The 16961-nt window shown below is 37.1% G+C and overlaps 1 long non-coding RNA gene across 1 annotated transcript; it reads left to right on the forward strand.

The window, feature by feature from the left end:
* Positions 1 to 3955: 3955 nt before the first annotated feature.
* Positions 3956 to 11198, forward strand: LOC139106414 (uncharacterized). Its single transcript, XR_011546351.1, has 3 exons — positions 3956 to 8228; positions 8306 to 10019; positions 10090 to 11198. It is a non-coding gene; the product is annotated as an uncharacterized lncRNA (long non-coding RNA).
* The last annotated feature ends 5763 nt before the right edge of the window (positions 11199 to 16961 follow it).

The raw sequence follows: 16961 nt of genomic DNA on the forward strand, positions 1-16961 counted from the left end.
AAGAGGGGAGGAGAGAAGGATAGGGAGAGAAAGAGAACAAGAATATAACATGTATAAAAATTGTAAATTGTGTTAAGTTAAAGGTAAGAGAAATACCCCAAAAGGGGAACATTCATCTACATACATAGTAATGTAAAACATTCGAAAACACTATTTGTTCGCGCAAGAGCGAGGCTTCGAGGATATAGTTAAAAAACACCAAATTAACAAAAGTGATGCCGAGATTTATTTTATGTTGTTTGTACAAAGCACAAGTCACGAGCGGACTTATACGAAAGAGTAGCTCAAGCAAGAGCAGTTTTAACGAAGCGTTAGAGTAATCAGAATAAGCGGCTGGTACGCGTTCTGGATTGCGACTGACTTGCTTTTTGGTTGTCGCTAAGCAGGCTCGCCTAAGTCTTTGTTCCTTAAGACAAAGGGGTTCGAATTTCGGGCTTTCCCGTGGTCTCGATAAGAGATAGGGCACGCACTTGTTGCAAGTGATAAAGCAATGAAGAGCCGGTTTAGCAACAGCCAAGACGATAACCCGAGCTGTTGCAGGCTAGTGCAGGTTTTTGTTATGCGTTGAAAATTTCCAACAGAGAGCTCAAGCCCTTTCTTTATTTTCTAAACATTATTCATGTAACTTTACTATTAAATATCTTGAAAACTGAACGTAATGGTAAATTTCTGTGCTCACTTTTAAAATCAGTATAAAAATTTAAATAAAAAACATATGTTATGATACCCTTTACATTATCGGTTCTAAATTGCCTAGAAACCAAATTTAAATTTTTTCTATTTTTGCTTAAAATAAAAAACGGCCTATATTTAAAAAAAACTAACACAATAGAAAAAACTTGAAATTAGATTTAGATTTAGCGACCGTACACTTTATTTCATTCTGTTTACACATCCCTCGTAAACCTGAAACAATCTATTCTGCACAATTGAATATCAAGTTCTATCCTAGACGCTCGTTGGAATAGCAGGATTTGATTAATAGATTCGAAAGTATAACCGAAACTGGAATAAACAAAAGAAATAATAATATTGTTGCGCTTTGACTTGTGAGGAGTCGTGTGACTCCGTGTTTTCTCGACGCACCGCGCTCACTCACTTTCGCGGCACACATGCACCGCGAAGGAAAATACACGGGTATATAAAATAACAAAAAACTTTAATGAAGAACAGAAAATGATAGCACCCGTTTAAAATTACGGGAAAGACTGACATACAATCTTATGATTAATATACTTATTATATATTATATTATATATAATTATATAATATATTATATATAATTATAATAATAAACAACAACCCGTCCCTTAGCAACGGGAAACGAGCAATACATTTTGCGAAAATTTTCAGGCGTGACAAGCTTCGCGCCGAACGTCATCACCGCCGTATCGATCTCAAAACCAGGCGCCACAATATATTGTATCACTCTTCTCTTTACAACACTCTTAACGCAAAACGTAGATACAGTTTTGGGCGCAAGCACGCGGAATGCGGGTATCGAAAGAATACAATTATAATACGAGGCGCGAATACAGAATTAATCGCACGTGTAAGGAGGAACGCAGATACAGAAAGAACGTAATTATAACACAGAGCGCAAATACATAAATAAACGCAATTATAACGCAGGGCGCAAATATCGAAATGAATACAAGGATAACGCGGAACGCGATGGGATCGGCGTCAGAAATGGATACACCGGCAAGATTTCGCTAGCTGAGATTTCTTAGCCGAGACGGAGATCATTCCACCCTGGGTGTCACGACGTTGTGAAGGTAGTTTGATGATTTTACCGTCAGACACCTGGGACCAAGAATACCCAGAGAAAGCGGAGAGCACTCCATCCTTTGAGCCTGTCCAGCTGACTGTTAGATTCGTTGAATTTTCTGGAGCAGAAATGCCTGATCGAGATAGAATGTTCTTTACCCTGTTGTTTTGCTCGGTTAGGATGTGGAAGGTTCAGTTGCTCACTTTAGGTTAGCAGATTAAAAACGTTCTCGATGCTTTCCGGCATCGCCTTTTAACCCTGCTAAAACAGCAATGCTGGGAGCAATTTGTCTAGTGAAGACGTTACTACTTATTATTGGCGACGTTGAGGCGCTTGGTGTGGCCTGGATCAGAAACGTGAGGCTTCGGCCCCGATCGACGAAGTTCACGCTTTGGACTTAGCGTTAGAACGGCGGTCGGCGTATCGCCGTTCTCTTGCGTTATATGCTATAAGTTTAAAAAAAGGCTTAGGGCGTACCGCGTTCTAAGTTTCTGCGGGGCGGGTGTTTTATCTGGCATCCGGCTAATGTTGGATCGGAACGATGCACTGCCGGAATGTTTCATTACAAATCTGTGTAATCATAAAACACAGTCGGTATATTAAAAATACTGCATGACTAACAAATGCTAGAGTTGCAAATACAAAGAGTACATATCATGTGTTAAAACATTTTAATTTAGTAATTAATCATGTCACCGCCGCAGGGGCAGCACCTCGTGGCCGATCACCGGCGACGGATCGATATCGATCCGTCGTTCGATAATTGCCTCCGATTCTCGAAGGCGTTGCCGGCTCGAGGCTTATCAGTGTTCATCTAGCCGTGCCAAGCATCACTTCGTGTGCAACAACGTGCAGTGTGCTTCTCTCACAATTCTTACTCATCGTGCTACTCATCATTCAACTCATCGTTCAACTCATCGCCTTGTCTCCAGTACAACTCATCCAGATCATTTTCGCCGTATGCAACACGCCAAGAATCTTCTGGAAGACATCACCCTGCAGCACGAGGTGTGTTGAACCTCGTGCTCAGTAGCTCATCACATCTCGCAGCGTGTGAACTCACGATTAATATAATTGTGACTCATTGTTTAAACTCAGTGCGAGTTCTCAAGAACAGTTAAACAGACAGATATCAATTTAAAGACTAACTCAAGCGTGAAACTCATTTATAGATTCTGTGTGGATCTCATCTACCGGCCACGTGCTCAACGCATGTCTCCGCGTAACTCGCATATTCGAAGGACTAACACCCGCCTTTTCGCGTTAAATAAACCGGTCACGACCGCGTAACATCCCCGCGGCGTTAATTGTAAAATCTCATTTTGTAATACTTATTTTTATACATTTAGAACTCATTTTTGATAAATTTTGGTCCTTCGAGCCGGATTCGAAAAGGCGCGAACGAGTGAATACCGGTACACGTGGGCCGTGCGTGTCTGCCGCCTGAACACTCATAGCGTGTCTCGCGCGTGATTCGAACGGGAGATATCATTGCGTACCGACGTGATCACTGAGTGAAATCATCTAACAAGGGGAGGTCGCGCTCAACGAAACACCGATTTTCTTCAAACTTGCAGGGTTTGAAGATTGGTGTTCCTAGAGATACTTGGTAAAGCCATTCGACGCACTACTCAAAAATAAGAGAGAAAAGTTAGTTTAAATATTTTGTATGTCTATAAGTACAGAACAGTTATACTTACTTTCGAAGCAGCGTGGTAGTCCAGAGCGGGCGGCTCAAGTCTAGTAAGCGCGGAATCACTGGTTTGATTCACGTTACGTATTTTATTTTTTTTTTTTATTATTTTTTTTTTAATTTTTACATTTTGGTGTAAACTTTAATTATTATATATTTTATTTTATTATTATAATATTATATAAAAAGAAAAAATAATAAAAAATGTAATAATATATTTTTTTATAAAGTTATTTATTTTATTGATTACATGTGCATGAAAACAATATTATTAATTCTTAACATCGCATATCCCTGGGTGGTATTTGTCATAAAAACATGTATATGTAATTAATAAAATAAATAACTTTATACAAAAATATATTATTACATTTTTTTTTCTTTTTATATAATATTATAATAATAAAATAAAATATATAATTATTAAAGTTTACACCAAAATGTAACAATTAAAAAAAAAAAAATAAAATACGTAACGTGAATCAAACCAGTGATTCCGCGCTTACTAGACTTGAGCCGCCCGCTCTGGACTACCACGCTGCTTCGAAAGTAAGTATAACTGTTCTGTACTTATAGACACAAAATATTTAAACTAACTTTTCTCTCTTATTTTTGAGTAGTGTGTCGAATGGCTTTACCAAGTATCTCTAGGAACACCAATCTTTAAACCCTGCAAGTTTGAAGAAAATCGGTGTTCCGTTGAGCACGACCTCCCCTTGTAAGTGAACTCATTGCCGACTCAAGGAAGATGGAAACGGCAAAGAGCGACTCAGCCTCATCCTCGTCGGACGACTTATTAGTGGAAGTGCCTCCAAGGAAGAACTCAATCAAGACGGAGGCCATGTAGGTGGACACGGCCAAAACGGAGGCGGTGCGGAGCCGCCCCGTCAACCCGCTTACTCAACTCGAGGTTCCGGCGGAACCTCGAGCCTCATCCCGGCATGCCTCTCCGGCACGGCTGCCGGCGGAACTTCAGCTCAAAGTGCGGACTCAACTCGGGCGACTCAGGCAGTACGCCGAATTCAACGACGCCCTCGCCGCCGACGTCTTTACCATCCAGCTGGAGGAACTCACCTCGATAGAAGGCCAGGTCGAGGAAACTCTTCGAGCGTTCCTCAAAGATTACGATCACTTTGAGGCGACCTGGCCGGCGGCATTCTTAGATCACGAATACTTCTCTCAGGGCGTCTACTCAAAGCAAGCGTCGGCGTACTTTAACGTACGTCGGCTGCTGGGCTGACTCAAGCACTCACTGGTGCCTACCTCATCGTCCACTCAAGCGGCGGTCGAAGCTGCCCCGCAGAAGCACTCGAAACTGCCCGAGATTTCGCTGTCGAAATTCGCAGGCGACTACTCATCGTGACCGGCCTTTCGCGACTCATTTAAGGCCACATCATCGAAAACTCATTAAAAAGGTGGTGCAATTGCCGACTCATCACTCAAGCTCAGATCATTTCATTCAACTCTGTTGGCCACGGCCCTGGCAAAACTCAACTCTTCAACTACCCAACATACAGTAAGACTACTCATCGAATCAGGATCTGAGCTCACGTTCGTGTCGGAGCATCTCGTGAAATAACTCAACATTCAAAGGCAGCATTCAACGATCTCAATTCTTGGAATCGGTGGCAGTCAGTCAACTCATACAAAAGGAATCGTCGAACTCAAGCTCTGTGCTACTCATATTTCAGCGACGGTTGTCATCGATGCTCACATTTTGAAATCAGTGACGTCAACATTACCATCATTTGAAGCTACTCAAGAAGATTGGCCTCACTTTAAGAAACTAACTCTGACTGATCCTGATTTCCTGATACCACGGTCCGTCGACATCATCCTCGGCGCGGATTACTACGGGCAAGTCATTAAGCCGAACATCATCAGACACCAGTGACGCCAATTGCGCAGCTTTCAATATTCGGGTGGCTTGTTTTTGGACCTGTTTGCACACCATCTAGCAAAAACTTTACATCATGCCACGCCATTATTCAACGACAAGAAGATAAACTTCAAGATTTGCTGACTAAGTTCTGGACTCAAGAAGAAGTTCCTATATCATCAACTGAACAATAATGACAATTATAATAATGACGACGTATCTTAAATAAAAAATTTACATTTTAGACTTTGCATCGTTATATTTCAGCTTTTAGACTTTATAAAACAAAAGTAAAAACATATTCCATATTAAAATCGATACTTTTTATTAAACTCAAATAGAATTCGATCGGTTTAGTCGTAATTAAAATTCGTAATTGTAACTACCGCCAACTTGGCAACTCGCATTAAAATACTCGTATAATTTCGCTAGGCGTACACTTGGTACGAAACACGAATGTATTTTTTAATTTCAAAACATGTTGCAGAGATATTTCTAAATTATTTCTAATGTACAGTTATAATTGAAATGTTAATTAAATATATTTAAACATTGCAATAATTTTTGCAATGTTTACTGCCTGGTGGAATAATTCAAAGTAAAAATAAAAAAAAATGTAATTAATCCAACTTCTCTACATGTAACGAGACTCTTTGCCATGTCACTAGAATGGGCAGTCATTAAACCACACGGGCGAACACCTGCCTGAAAAGACCCAAAAACGGCCGACCACGACCCAAGGTCGACGCGGTGGGAAAACTTTTATTTCCGATTTGACGGGTATAAAAACCGCCGTTGTGGCTATACTGTCACATGTCTCATGTTGGCTTTCATAGTAGTCACTTGACCGCTCTAAGAGACAACTTCCTGACTGAAACTCTTGTACTATCTCGGGAGTTTCCCGGACATATCCGCAGTGCAGTAACTTACAAGCTTCCAGGTCGCAATCTCGGGGGATTTTCGAAGTACTATATCACTGGCTCGGCGAACTCGTCCAACTTTTTCTAATACTTGCACCCGGTCTCGGAAACTGTCCAGTGCCCAATCCTACTCCGATCCAGCATCCAATTTGTCATGCCAGAACCATTTCTCCCGTTCGCTCGGAACTACCAGTTACCAGAATCGATTCATTGCGACACTGTGGACAGACTCGTAATTGTACTACCGATCATAACTACCGACCAACGTGTTGCGACACATTGTACCTACTGTCAATTGCGGCAATCGATTCGTTGTACAAGCCCAAGGCCAAACCGTACTACCGACCGACATTGTGGCGTATAAAGACTCGTCTACAATGGCAGTAACAAACGGTCGTAAAGTCGTAAGTTTTAAGAAAGTAACCAATGGTATCAAATATCTAAAAAAATAATGTAATATAATTGGTTATTTTCTTAAAACTTACGACTTTACGTCCGTTTGTTACTGTCATTGTAGACGAGCCTTAATATTCGTAACCGACTGCAAAACAGATCCAACCCAATGCGTTACAACCCATTGTACAGCACCGTAGCCGTTTCGACCAATTTATTCACGAAACATTGTACACGACCGCTGGCGGCGCCTACGGATGTATCATATACGTCACCGACTGCGACAACCGACTCGCTGCAACCCATTGTATATACCCGCGGCCGTACTAATTGATTTATTGCGACCCATTCTACACGACAACCAACAATTACTATCGATGCGTTGTACACGTAACCAACAATTGACACGTGGCGCAGCCGCGCACTGACCTTTGCTCATACATGTAAATACCTAAACTGAACACCGAATGACCAATTGATGCCACTTTCTGCAGTTAACCGCGTTTCGAGGGAGCATCTCCCGATACGACACTCGGCCGCTTTTACCACGCGGTCACTACTCCCTGTAAATACTCGCAAATATACATATATACATATTGTTACAAATGCTTGAAAGAAGCGTACTCACTCGAAGTTTACACATACTCGCGACACTTTCGCGCCGCGAAAGAACTAACTTGGACTTTAGAAGATAATATTAAAGAATAGGGGTCTTACCCCCGATTTTGATTATCTTAGCTCATTTGACGCGTTTTGGTTCAATTTTATCAAATCCGTTTTGATTTTTTGTCGCAAACGCCGACAAGCCAAGATAATTCGTTTTAAAGTTTCAGTATTTAGAGGTTTAATTACTTTAGTGTTACTTCAGTGTTACCTACGACAATAAAGATTGCGCTAAAGCTATATTTTGGCATGTTCAATGCATGTATCCAGAATACCGTGTTGTTTAAATTTTTTTTAAGCAAAACGTTTATTATTTATAACATTTTGTTTTGTGAAGGCATTTATAACGTACGTTATATTGCAAAAATGTTTTCGCTTTTCGACTTTGCTAATATAATAAATTCTTGCAAAAAATTATTAAATTTTTTAATTTAACATGGTGTGATATTAGAAACAATTAATTATGAAAAATGTGATAATATGTTAAACATAAATAAAGATAGGTTAATGTTTAACTGCAAAAAACGTCGTGTAGTGCAAAATGAGTATAAAAACGTGTTTCCAAACAATGTTCGTTTAAGAAAAGTGCAAGAACTGATACATGGTTTGGAAAAAGTAATCTTGACACATGTACCGTAGTACTAGTTGACCGCGATTATCGGCCGGCGTAATTACCTCGCGAGTGGCACCCGCGTTACCGATGCGAGTCGCGCAAGCGCTGCGTAGCGGAACGGAAATCTCTCTCTTTCGGCGCACGATTTCGATCAAGGCGGACGTGCGTAACGGAGCGAACGCTTGCGAGGTATTAAAGATGACTGGCGACCAAGAATATTGGTACCGAGGAGAAACATCGGGCGAACGGGCGAGCGGACGACGCGGGTGTTCCCGGGTGGCTGAATTGGTAATCAGGTGAGCGAATTCTAATCATGGGTGGCCGTTCCTCTCATATATGGCCACGAGGTCAAGTATATTGTTGTATCATCCAGCACCAAGGGTCCACCGCAATAACCTGGGTGTACGAAGGCTAAGGACTGAAACGCATCGCTTGCTGGTGCTGGGAGACGCACCACGTATTTCGTGGAGGCGATTATTGTGTATTTGTCGCAGTCAAGTGCGACGGAAATTTCTGCCACGCGACAGGTGCATGAGTGTGTACGATTTTACTCGTACCGGACCGGGCCGCCACGCGGGTATCACGCTGTCGTGGCGTGCTGGTACTTTGGTAACGTATTAATGTCGTACCGCATTTTCTATTAACTATAGAATAAAATATTTTTAGTTGTTTCAGACATACCGCATTTCCACCAAACATTGCGTATGGTATTCTCAGTTTGCATATAATACTTTAGTATTCACAATGGGTTAGTATTTTGCGTGTATCTTGTGGGTATCCCCGACGATTTCTTGCGTGCGGTCGCGTTATTTCTTGTGTGCGGTCGCGTTATTTCTTTGCGTGCGATTGCATTATTTTTTTTTTTGCGTGCGGTAATTCCAAAGATGCGTAACATGAATATTCTTTTGGCGTGCGTAATACTAAATATGCAGATAATGCTTATTTTTTCTGGCGAGCGTTAATTTTGGGTTTACATTTATGATTTATTTTCTTCACGTGTGATAATTTTTAAGTGCGTCTCGAGTTGTTTTCTGCGTGCAGTGATTCTGTATTTACACAAATAACATTGTTTACTTTCATTTTGCGTATGGTAATTATGATAATCTTTCACTGCACACATCTAACTTGTCTTTTAAGCATTGCAATTCTTTCTTACGCTTAACTGTCTTAATTTTGTCGTGCGGTGGTTTCGCTTGACGTGGATTATCGTTTTCTTTCACGCGCCGTCTTTTCTCTCTGTGCGCGTGATAACGGATATTTGGTGTAGATTCAAGAGTTGAGTTTGGAGCAGTCACACGCTGGTTTATTTGTGTAAATCCAAGTAACTCTGAATTGTCATATCTTTGAATTCTTTGGTTGCCTAGGTGGTGTCTTCTAGAATCTCGGAGCCACTCAGACAACTGTTAAAGTATTTAATAAATTTTTGTTATTCTGTTTTTTTAACGAAAGTAAGAGTTTCAATACAGAACTGTCCCGTTTCTATTCTATTTTGTGGGATTAATCTCCACCTGTTATACGAGAGTACCGTAATAGGATATTGCACATACGGGTGTTATATGCAAAATAATAGCTTGCTTTTTAATGCTACAACACCCACGTCATGGTGATACATGTGAAAAAACAAGTGTGTCAGAACCGACGATTGTAGATTGTTTTAATTGTTGCCGAGAAGTATAATTATTATTGTCTTTTAATCATTGTCTAAGATGTATTTAATATAATGTATTTAAATTTTACTTTAAATTTCAGGTTTGTGTATTCTAGATGGAAAACACAGTGAAAAGATTGGCGGCCCAGAACATATTGTAGAAATTGATGAAGCCAAAATTGACCATAGAAAGTATAATCGTAATCGTTTAGTGTCGGGAAAGTGGATTTTGAAGGATATGATCGTAAAACTAAAAAAATATTTATTGTTTCAATTCAGGATCGAACAAACATAACATTCCTAGCATGTATAAAAGAGTGGATTTTTCCAGGCACTATAATAATTTCAGATTATTGGAAATCATACAACACATGAACCGACAAAAGTTTCTAACATCTAGAAGTAAACCATTCTTATACTTTTGTTGATTCTGATACTGGTAAGTACAACTTATATTAATTTTTATATTCTTTTGTATGTTTGTATATATTAATATTTCTATTTTTCAGGTGCTTATACACAGCATATCGAACGCATTTGAAGGGAAGTTTAAAGTAATATGATATGACTCTCTATCCAGTTACCTTATAGGATACTTGGCAGGATTTTTATTTAGAACGTATGTCTTGAACGGATACAGGCATTTTTAAAAACAATTGCTCAATTATCTTCTTCAAGATCCACTCAAACAGGATTTACTTTAGACAAAAAAACAAGAAGAACAAAAAAATTAGATACGTTTTTTGTACTTCTTTTGCACTGTATAACGTTTTTTGCAGTTAAACATAAACGCATTTTTATTTAAGCTTAGCACATTACCATATTTTTCACAATTAAGTGTTTGTAATATTATATCATGTTAAACTAAAAAATTTAATAAATATGTTAATTATTTTATAATTAAATATTATTTGTTAACAATTTACTAATACCGACTTTGTGGCGAGGGCTTAGGCCTCGCCACTAAAGGGCGAACACCAGCCCCTAGACGACCGATGCCGTCACCGTCGAAGTCCTGGGCGACCACCGGCCCAGGCAGAACCGGACGCGCCACGGAGGTTCGTCGGGCGACCACCGGCCCGACGATGGCGCGCGCCGCCGAAGTAAGAGTGGGAGCTCCCTCACTCTCATCTCGGCGGCTATATAAGCCGAGCTCGCAGCAGAGCAGGTACCTTGTCTGGTCCTGATCACCGAACCGATCACTCCTTCCAGAACCCTAAAGGCTTCGGGCGCTCCCGACGGCCGCCATTTCCAGGGCACTTCGTGCTCATACGATCCCCCGGACGGGCGCTCCCGTCCGGCAACGGATCCGCCTCGCGACAGCCAGTCGCCGGCCCTGCCGCGGTCGGGCGCTCCCGACCGCTGCCCCTCGGGCCAACCCGAGCAACCTCGGTCTCACCGACGGGCGCTCCCGTCGGCCTAGACCACGACTAGCAGCCCGAACTATCGTCGTTCTAGCGAACCTTGGCTCCGGCAAGCCTCAATCCGGCGAACTACGCGACACTGCAGTCGCTACCGTTACAACTTTTCCATGTGTTTCTTTGCTTTAAAAATAAAAAAAAATGTTAAGCAGAGAAACACATGAAGTCCGAAGTAGTATGCAAATAGTTATATAGAATCCAACGTTAACAATTTACTAATACGCACTCTCTCATAAGTTTCTCTGCTTTAAAAAATAAAAAAAGTTTTTTTAAGCAGAGAAACACATGGGCGGGGGGTAGTCTAAAGTAGTGCTCAAATAGCTATAACGCAATCTTCATTGTTGTAGATAATACTGAAGTAACACTGAAGTAACCAAATCTCTAAATACTGAAACTTTAAAACGATTTATTTCGGTTCGTCGGCGTTTGCGACAAAAATTAAAACAGATTCGATAAAATTGAGCCAAAACGCGTAAAATGAGCTAAAACACATCAAAATCGGGTATAAGGCCTCTATTTTTAAGTATTATTTTTAAAAAAATAGAACGACAAACTTTATTTAATCGACAGCAACCTATAAGCGTCAGTACCCGTCAAAAATCACGAAGAACACTAACTTGAACCACAGTATAAGAAAGAACAGTAGGTTCACTCTGTGTCGGCCTCTTTGATCTCTGTGACTAAAAAGTCATCATGTTGCTGGTTGTGCGCGGGTTCGATTTAAGTCGCATTATACTTCAGAAGTGTAATATTTTCCTTAATTATACATATACATAGTGTTAAAAAAAACAACGCATAATACACATATACATATAACAAGCAACAAAATTCAAAATTTTGAAGAACATTTTTATTAATTATATATGATTTAATATAACAATTTTTCTGGTTTTATCTTTTATGATTTTAAAATTTCTGTTTGCAAATTTCAATACATAATATATTCTTACTCTTATAAACAATTTGATTAAATGTTTTTGGAAAATCTAAACATAAATGATTAAAATCAACGCTATTTAGAATTTCAAAATAATTTTTTATAACATTTGTTTTAGTTAAAATATTAACATTTTCAAAAAACTTAAAATGTAACTTTTTAACATAAGTAGAAAATATTGTACTTGGCACATATAAGCTACCATATATATTATTTTGGTTTTCATTATATGTTTTAAAATATGTATATGTACAATTTAAATTCTTGTTACCTTGTGCTAGCTTTGCACAGGTATGACAAGTATGTTTTTTAAAAACACAACGTAACAAGTATCCACAAATATAAATAAACACATTTTTTTCTGTTACTGGCATATTGCGATAATCATAATTATCCATGTTAATATTTAGTTCATTTATTGTAGATTGCGTTTCTTGTATTTGAGATAATTCGTTTTCATTATTTGCATAATTTAAACAATTTGTTAATATTGTTTCTTCACCAATTGCGCAATTGCCAGTATCGACCTTGAAATATTCAACATTAAAATTTTTCTTAAATGAATAATAAAATTGAATTGGTGTAGGGTTAAAAGCGTTTCCATTTTGAGAGCGAATAGTTCCAAAAAAATTTTCTAATGCATCTTGATTTAATCTTTTAGTTAATAAATATTTAATAGGAATTGATGATTGTTTTAAATGATCAAATAATTGCATAATAGAATTAATAGTGATAATCCAACAATTGATAAATTTAACAGATTTGGTTACATCTTTTCCATCTTTTGTTATGACTTTTAAACGATTTAAGAAATCTTTCATTTCATTTAAAAACGAGATTTGTTCTTTCATATTTGTGAATGCTTGTTTCATTTTATTGCTGCTGTAAAGTTTAGACGAATTTAAAATATCGAATAATTTATCAAATTTTTCAATGAAATTTATTGTAAATATAGAAGCCGCCGATAACGATCCTAAACTAAGAAATGTATTCATACCTGCTGAAACCGATTTACTTAAAATTTGAGCGGCATATTTAACTTTCATACGTTGAAAATTATTCAGATTTATATGAATATCAGTTAGTTTAGGAGCTCTTCTAAATTGTGCTTTTTTATCTATATTATAAAATTCATCAATATATTTCCATGATGCAGTTTTTTCACCATCTACTAAATTATGTCGCAATAAATTATTTCTAGTTGCTTTCAACAAGTGAGAAGTATCAAATAAATAAAATATTTTGTTATTTTCAATTTCAAAATATGGTTTTGTGACACTTACATTTAATAACTCTGTTAATTTTTTGAAATTAGATCCCATATCGCTAATTAAACCAATGACTTTTAAACCAATGGTTTGTAATTTCAGTATAGCTTCTTTTATTATAGGTAATAAAAACTGCAACACTTTGTGTAGGTAAAAAAGAATTATCTAATTGAGTGTCCTCAAAGCCAATAATTTTGTCTCTTCAGATATTATAAAATAAATGCTTTTTTAAAGACATTTCATCCATACAAATTACGCAATATCTATTAAATTCGTTTAATGCATTAACTTTTTGTTTTAATATATGGAACACGTTATCTTGTAAACCTGAATCTATGTAAAAGTTTTTTGTAAACTTTTTTAAAGTGCTACAACTGGGTAGAGCAAATATCTTTAATTTATTAACTAAATTTTTATATGCTAAAGGATTCGTGAAATATATCCCTAAACAATGTTGTTTAAATGATAAATTGTATCTTCTACCTTTTTCTTTTTTTGGAAAAAGGTTGACTTGCATTTTTATAAAATCAGCTGTTTGTTTAGGGAAATATTTATCTAACAATGTATGTAATGTATCAACCTCTTCAGTTTTTGTGTTTTGTAGTTGATTTACTTTTAATTCTAAATCTATTATTCTTTTCTTATATGATCTTATTTTTTGATAAAGTTTTCTTTTACGTGATTCTGAAGAAATTGATTTATTACTTTGTACTTCCAAATGCGGCACTGTTGTTACTTCTTTCTCAGCAAATTCTTCGTTTTCAAATTCATTTACTTGTATCATTTGTAAGTTGTGGTCAATTGTTACATTTGTTTTGTTTAAATCTGTTTTCTTAACTGTAAAAATTTTAATTTTATTAAAATTTTAATTTTATTAAAATTTATAAATTTATTGTTATTATTAATTTATTATTTGTTATTATTATTTATTTTTATTTTCAATTTATTTGTAAGGGGAATTCTGATGAATTATAAAGAAAGCTTGGTTTGGAAAAGTTTTAAAAAAAGAATTAAAGTATCTTTATTGATTAGAGCGGACCTCCGCTTAGTTACAATGATGAGGCGAGACTACTCGCTCGTTGCAACATACACCGCTAGCTTTTTGCATCAAGGCCAAGTTAGGGGATTTTTGCACAGGGAGATAGGAGTACGCCGAATTAAAATTAATTTGATATGATATTTAAATCGCTATGTGATACTGAATAAATCGCTACTAAGAATCTAACTTCTACTATTACTATAATTTTCGGCCAGTCCTGACCATACTTTGTCTTCAAAGTTCACCGCAATTTTTCCACGGTCTTATGTTTGCAGCTTCCCACGTACCTTTGTACGGTTTCTGAGACATCTGATGTTCTTTTACATCTTTAATTACGTATCGATTATTTCTTAAAACGCGATATACTTCATACGGTCCTTTATATTTCGGTATAATTTTATGAGACGTTCCTGGAATAGTTTTGATATTTTTTATCATAACAAAATCTCCTACTTCGTATTTATTAGCTGGTTTACGCTTTTTATCAAAATATTCCTTATTATACTTTTGGCTTCGCATTATTCTATCCGCCGCTCTTGCACGCATTAATTGTAGATCTCGATCGTTATCAGTAAGGTTTAAATTCAGATATTCCCGTATAGCATCTATAATTTTTCCTTTTTGCTCTATCCCAAACGAAAGTTTACTTGGTGTTTCCGTCGTTATTTTATGAATAGTATTATTTATTGCAAATTCAATATCCCAAATTATCTTGTACCAATATAACTTTTCATCATTATTTATAAGCTTTCCTATCATAGGTCCTATAACACGATTTACGCGTTCAACTTGTCCATTTGCTTGAGGTGATTGTGTAGCGGTAAGGATGTGCCAAATATTATTTTCTTTACAAAATGTTTCAAAATCGCTTGAAGTAAAAGCTGTCCCTCTGTCGGATATTATGATACGCGGTCTACTATAATTACAGAAATGTGTTTGTAGTTGACTTATTACTTCTTGAGTCGCCGTAGTCTTAGTCGGATACAATTTAACAAATTTCGTAAATGCGTCAATAACTACTAACAAATATCGTTTAGCTAATCGCTCTTTATCTATCGGACCGTAATGGTCGATATGATATACGTCAAAGGGAGTTTCACCCTTAGGGATACAATGTAAATATCCTTCCTTTTTTCCGTCGGCAGGAGAATATGCAATGCATTTTAAACAATTTAAAATATAATTCTTAATTTTCTCTTTCATATTTGGAAACCAATAGCTCTTAGATATATTATCATAGGTTTTTTCTACTGCTAAATGTCCCATATGATCGTGATATTTTTGCATTATATGTATCTCCATTGCATGTGGTACATAAAATAATAATTCTTTGTTACGTTTTCTGAATATGATTCCGTTTTGCATTTCAAAGACCGAGTCTTCCGTTTTTTGTAATACATCTTTTAATTCGCATAATTTGGCGTCTCGACTTTGGCTAAGAGCAAGGTTTAATTCGAACGGATTATCGGTGATTACCATTATTTCGTGTGGCAGTCGACTTAACGCATCTGCATGTCCCATTCGTTTTCCGGGTCTATGCTCGGTTGTATAATCATAATTCATTAATTCTAACACCCATTGACTTATTCGAGGATTTATTTCTTTTTTCTTAATTGCTAAGGCTAACGCGTTACAATCCGTAACTATCTTAAATTTAATTCCATTTAAGTAAACTCTAAATCGTCGCAGGGCATATATTATACATAACATTTCCAACTCAAAACTATGATATTTACTTTCTGCGTCTGTAGTTCGTTTTGAGAAAAAGAAGACTGGATGAAAATATTTGTCTTTACCTTGTTGCATTAATACTGCCCCGAAACCGCTTGTACTCGCGTCGCAGTGTAGCTCTGTTTCGCTATTTGGATTGTATATTGCTAGTACAGGTGCCTGTGTTAATTTAATCTTTAATTCCTCGTATGCTTTTAATTCACGCGGTCCGAAGGTAAATGTCACATTTTTACGTAATAATTCATACAGTGGCTTAGCAATCAACGAGAAGGATTGAATAAATTTTCTAAAATAGGAACATAAAGCAACAAAACTATGTACCTCCTTAATATTGCGCGGTACTGGAATTCTTTTTACGGATTCTACTCCTGCCTTAGTTGGTTTTATTCCGGTGCCTGTAATCAAATACCCGACAAATTCTATTTCTGTTTGGAGGAAGATACACTTATCGATTCTTAATTCGAGTTTATTTGCTATAAATAATCTAAACACCTGTCGCAATATATTTAAATGTTGCTCAATTGTTTTCGATATTACTAGAATATCATCCATATAAACTATCACCTTCGATTCTCGAATGAGATTAGACAATATTTGATTAATATAACGCTGAAAACGAGAGGGGGCTACTTTTAAACCAAACGGCATACGCAAAAATTCAAACTGCCCTAACGGCGTTACAAACGCGGTATATTTTACTGAATCTTTTGACATTTTAATGTGGTAAAATCCATTTTTCAAGTCCAACTTTGTAAAGTATTTTTTGTTACACAACGAATCTATCAAATCCTCTATGTTTGGCAAAGGATAATTATCCTTAATCAATAATTTGTTTAATTCGCGAAAATCTACACATAGCCGTATATCTCCTGTTTTCTTACGTACTAACACAACCGGAGACGCATATTCCGATTCGCTTGGGCGTATAATTTTTTTCTCGACTAACGAATCTAATAATACTCGAAGTTCTCTTTTTTCTGCATAA

The sequence above is a fragment of the Cardiocondyla obscurior genome, linkage group LG11 (genome assembly GCF_019399895.1).
Source record: "Cardiocondyla obscurior isolate alpha-2009 linkage group LG11, Cobs3.1, whole genome shotgun sequence".
NCBI classification, from domain to species: Eukaryota; Metazoa; Arthropoda; class Insecta; order Hymenoptera; family Formicidae; genus Cardiocondyla; species Cardiocondyla obscurior.